Below are 6,000 nucleotides of genomic sequence, written 5' to 3'. Positions count from 1 at the left end.
TTTGCGAAGAACTGTAAAATGAAAAGTTAGGCAATTTTTCTGTGAGCACAAAAATCGCAGTTGCGGTGTAGTGTACATTAATTTTTTGTCTAAATATCAGGGGATAGAGCTCCTATAAAAATGCCAATATCTACTGCATGGGAGATAGTTTTTATTAGGTCTCTCCTAGGCAGCACTTGCGCTGTCTCTTCAAGCCATGCTGTGTTCAGGATAGGGGCTTGTAGCCCTTCCCAACTTGTTTTAAGCCCCTCTCATCTTTACTATCGGCTCCTTTTACGGTCCTTGTGTTTTTAATTGGTGAAATAGCTTACTAGCCCTTCCTTTTCAAACTTTGTAACCTCCCATACGGACTGGCCCTGTTACATGGGTTCTTAAGCTGCATGTTATTTTAACACTTGTAAGTACTATTTATTTCTTTAGCTGTCCTCGAGCAGCGCTTGCGGTGTGCCTTTATTTTTACTTGGCATGCCTCCAAAGCAGAACCCTCCCACCTCCGACACAGCATCGAGCAGCGCCCATATGCTTATTTGTTTCTTGCCTTGCTTCCAAAGAGAGCCCCTCCCATCCCCGACACAGCATCAACCAGCGCTCGTTCGCCTTAATTTATTAATTAACAGCACCAGTATGCTTAACTGTTTCTTGCCTTTCCTCCAAAGCAGACCTCTCAGACCTCCGACACAGCATGCCTACGCACCTTTATTGATTTAATAACAGTCCAGTGTGCTTTGATATTGTTTATTGCCTTTTCTCCAAATCAGAACCCTCTGACACAGCACCTTTATTTTTGTAATAACAGCGTCACTTTGAGACCACTCCCACCTCCCAACACAGCATGCCTGTGCGCCTTTATTTATTTATTAAAGGTGCCCCAGTGCTTCTAAATTGTTTCTTTCCTCAAAAGCAGACTTCCCACCTCGGACACAGCATGCTAGCACACCTTTATATATTTAATAACAGTCCCGTGTGCATCAGGTTTTGTTTCTAGACTTTGAATGTTTGGGGGTGCGTAAGGGAAAGAAGTCCAAGGATCACCAGGTAAATTTGATAGTTTCTTTTATTTCATTTTCAAAATGAACAGTCCAACAGTCCAACCAACGTGTTTCGGTCTCCATCTGAGAACTTCATCAGGGCTTAGAAACAGTAAAACGCCGATTTGTACGGTACTTAAAGTTATTAATCAATTTACGGTTGTTCGTAAGAGAATATGGTCGATCCCAAGAGGAGGGTCTTTGGACTTCTTTCCCTTAGGCACGCCCAAACAATCATAGTTTGAAAGATCTGGAGCACAGTGGCAACAATAGACAGTTGATGCGAGGGCTGTTTGCGTGGGATATTGGACTTCAGAACAGGCACGAGGTGCAGAACCATATAGTCAACCGTCTTCTTTTTTGTATGCTTTGTTTCTAGACTTTCCTGCAAAGCAGACCCCTCCCATCTGCCGTCGGATGTTGGACTCCACTAACCCCCCACCCAGCCCAGCCCCACCTCACCACCCCACAGCGGCACCTCTGCGAGCCACCACTGATGCAAATGTCCTACTCTTTTGCCTATAGTATCAAGGCGGAAACCTTTCTTGTCTGGTGGTACCGAACATGGCGATGAGGGATCAAGAGCACACCTTTTGGCAGCTACAGAAATGACTATCTCGGTCTTGACCTTGTTGAGCAGGTAAGCTGGGGCAGAACCTGTTGCTTTGTACTTTTTTGTCAAGTTTGGCACTAGCAGTTGTGCCTGTTGCAGATTTTTTTCATGCTCTCCAACCTTTTTAGGTTTTGCCTGCACAGCGCTTGCAAAATCTATTGTAAATAAAATGTAAAAAAATATTAAAACTGTCTTAGAACCAGGCCATTACTTACCACTGATTGGCTCCCATGTCACTCTCATTTCCTTGCTTCTCAGTGATCAGAGCCTCCTCCTTTCCTCAGCTTCTTCATGGAGCTTCACCGTGTGTTCCTCCTGTGCAGCATGAACCAAGTACAGCTTCCTGTCAGTGGCCAGTGGCCTTCCACTGGCCACAGGCTCCTGCAGATACTGCTTTTTAATTTTCGATATATACTCTTAGAGAGTGCATGTCTGCAGTCCCTCTCTTTCACTGCTGCCCTCCTCCTGCTGTTGTTTTTAAACTCACCCCCAACCTTTGTTGTTTTGAATTCACCCTGCACAATCAGCTCCCTCCTGCTCTCCGTTGTTTTTTAATCCACCACCGCCCTAGTACGGCTCTCCCTTGTTTTAAATGCCTCCTGCTCTCTGTTGCTTTTAACTTACCTCCCTCCTTCTGCCCTCTTCTGTTTCTCCCACCTTCCAGTTACATCCCCGATCTCCGTTGTTTTCCACCTTCCTCTCGCGTGTTGCTTGCCCCCACACCCCTTAGCTGTTTTTAGATATATTGTAGCATAGTTTAAAAAGGAAAAAAGGAGCTATGATGTGGTCAGTGCTGGCCGCATCATAGTTCTTTTTTTATTTTTTACTTTCAGCCAAGTTGAAAAGCTGGAAAAAAACATTGACAAAGCCAATGGATCTCACTTAGGAAAAACATATTGGCTTTTGCAATGCTTGCTGTAAGTGGTCTAGTAAGGGAATAGCTCTGATAGATCTACTTAACTTTCATTGAAATTGAAAAATAAAGGTGTTTTCTACACGTTGGCGGCTGAAAGACAATGTTTGAGGCCTATGATTGTATGACTGTGAACACAATGAATGTCAGCAGGAGGTGAATCTTTACGCTGAAGTCTCAGACTTGATTCCTCACCCCAAAAACAGTTGTCAAATTCAGGTGAGCCTCATCATTAAAGAAACTGTCATGATCATCAACATCATCACTATCTTTGTCATTCTGACCAGGTTCTGAAATATCAGAGAGAGGGTGCTGCTGCAGTTCTTCTGGGGCGGGATGTAAATTCTGGCTAGTAGCACAGCGGGGAAGGGGGCAAATGTACAGGTATCGCTGTGGAAAATTCTCTGGTGGAAGCGAGGATGCTGACAGACGGCCCCAATTGTCTGCAACAAACAACCATTTGTACAGCAAACAGCTGCTTCGCCAGAAGCGTCCCAGTACTCAAAGAAAAGATTGCCAATGAGTACAGTGCACAGGGGGCAACTAAACTTTGTCGAAGAGAAAGGTTTTCAGATCCTTCTTGGTCAAAACACAGGCAGCTCTGTGCATTCCACAACTTGTTGTCAAGGCTGTTGTGCTGGGATCAGAATGCACTGGTTGTGGATCTGGCTGAGGAGGGGGAACAGTGCAAAGGCACAGGTTGTGCATAGATGCAGAGCGGTGCTAGACAGTGAAGAACATTATGGAAATGTTTTGTAAAAGAATCGAAAACGTCAGATGGGGCCTGAAGCATAAGAGGCTGTGAAAAGGCAGTCTAAAGGCCAGTCACAAAGTTATTGTTCTTTTGAGTCACTAAGGATTAACGGATGCCCAATTCATGAGGAACTGTAGCCTGGTTATCATGTTCGCCACCATCATGAGAGGCTTAAGACTCTATAATGCATTCGTCTTGATAGATGTTCAGTCTGCTGATGTCACCACCTTCTGGGCCAAACGGAAGCACTTCCAGGAATTGTGGAGCTACTACTGGTTTGATTCTTAGTGGAGCCATAGATTGCATGAGTGACAAGCTAGAGGCCGTGGGACTCAAGTATCACAGGAAAAACAGCCACCGACTAACAAGCTTGTAGAGTAATAGGATGTAATAGAATGCATCGATCATCAATGTCGAATGGAAAAGGGACTTTGAGCTGTAAAGAGAAAGCTGTGCTCGGAGGAGTTGGAGTTGTCTGAGGGAGTAATGACGATTTGACTAACGAAGAAGTGTGCAACTCATCCCTAAGTAAATTGGTGACGAGTTGAAGGTCTGTGCAGGGGACCAACAATAAGTAGCATCTCTACCTCTGGAAGGAAGAACAGGTGAGATACAAAAATGACCTCCTTTCTGGGTGAAAGCAGGATGGCAGGTATAAATAGTTAAAAACATGAGGGACGACAAGGCGCTCCAAGCCAATCTCTCAGCAAAAATTGTATAAATAGTTGCCAGGAGAAAGATACTACGAAACAGACAACAACTTTAGAAGGTCGTCCAGATGGATTAGGTGAGATTGATTGGGGGGGGGGGGGGGGGGGGGGGGGGAAGAGACGTCTCTGAACAGATATCAAATTTTAAATACAATTACCCCCGATCCTGATTCTGACAGAGGCCAACAGCAAACCTCAGAACATTTAAAATGCCTAGGCCCCAATTCCAAAGATACTGAATAGAGCTTAAAGCATCCTGAGAAGGAGGACTTACCACTCTTAGCAGCTTCATCAGCTGAAATTAAAAATAGATTTGAGACACCAAAGTCAAATCAGTTGGAGATAAAAAAAAAGGCCTGTGAAGTTATGCAGAGAAAGATAGATGACCTCAGCAGTAGAACAACAACGCTAGAGGCGAACTGAGCTGAAATAGATAAACTAAAAACCGTGGAAAGAGAGCATCAAGATAGAGTTGAAAGATTGGAAAATTTCCAAAGACGAAATATTTGAAAGTGCCGAAGGTAGAGAAGGCGACAATAGTAAAGCGTATGCAGTCAAATTGATTAAGAACTAGTTAAAGATGTAGGAGTCAGAAAACGAGATAGCTAAAGATCTACAGCAATGTTTTTAACAAACTCATTGACAGAGAAAATACTGTTGAAAGCCTTGGGGATGAAATCAATTGAGGTTGATGGTGTTAGAAATGAGATTAGGTCAGACGTTTCTGTCACCACCTCTAACAGGCAATGGGAGCTGGGGCTAAGGATCGATACACTGAAGAGATTGGGTGCTTCAGTGCAGCTGAGATTTCCAGCATTTTTTAAGGTAATGTTAAATAACAAGATGCACATCTTCCACTCTGTCGATAAGCTGGACGACTTTATTAAAAGCCTACAACCCAGGGGCTAGTTTCTTTCTTTTAAAATAATAGAGGATGTCCCGTTCTACCTACTGAAATTATTTTTGTAATATTACCATACTATAAATGATTGGGCGTGAAAGAATTATTTCAAATTTAGGGAGATAAAATAAATCTAACAAAGTGCTAACGGTAATTTCACTCATGCACAACTTTCTATTTAGTTCTACATGTTCGTTCGGGTGGGAAACCCAGATGGCCTTGGGCCATGAAGAGTCGGGGAAGGGTTTTCCATTGGAGGGGGGGAATTGGGGGAGCACGGGTGGGGAGCAGTGGGGGAAAAAAACAAATAAAAATCCTAAATAGCCGTTTCTCAATGCAGATTTGTTGCTAGTTTTTAGCCTTCAGGAGAGATGGGTGAGGAGAGAGAATGTCAATAGCCTTAGGGCACAGGGAAGACGGGCAAAATATTACAATATTTGAAAGATTGTCCGGCCCAGATTATTATTGTGCAGGAGACACACTTGACAGAATAGGAGGGTCTGGAGCTCTTTAAGGAAAAAAAGTTGATCTCTTAAGCAGTTTGCACATCTCAATCGGCTGTTACAAAGGGGGTGGCGATTTTAGTGAAGAGTGGGGCACTTAATAACTTGGGATACATGTAAACATCTTTAGGATCATAAAGTGTCCAGAATTAAATACCTGCAAATGCAGAGTTGGTTCCAAGATCCAGGAACAAAAATAGGAAAATCAAATGAACTTGAAGATAGACTTTTGCATGAGGCAGTACTCAAGAAGGAGCTTGGAACAATCTACTGGTTGATGGTGGAATTAGAAGATGGTGCCTTCACATGGCCAACCGAATTGTGGGGAAGATGCTTGCAGGACTCATAGCTGGAATACAAGTTGGAAGTATCTAGGTCTAAGTTGTTTAAAATAGTTAAAACCGTACACCTAAGAAGAATCCATCTTTTCTCCATCCACAGAGCCTATTGGACTCCTCAGAGGTTGTCAAAGTTTGGGAGAGGAGGGGACATAGCTTGCCCCAAGTGTGTCAGTTTGAAAGAGGACGATGTACATATGTTTGTGGACTGTCCAGAGATCCAGCTATTCTGGAACGAAG

Source organism: Lissotriton vulgaris, chromosome 8 (genome assembly GCF_964263255.1).
Source record: "Lissotriton vulgaris chromosome 8, aLisVul1.2, whole genome shotgun sequence".
Taxonomy (NCBI): domain Eukaryota; kingdom Metazoa; phylum Chordata; class Amphibia; order Caudata; family Salamandridae; genus Lissotriton; species Lissotriton vulgaris.
This window is presented reverse-complemented; position numbering follows the sequence as displayed.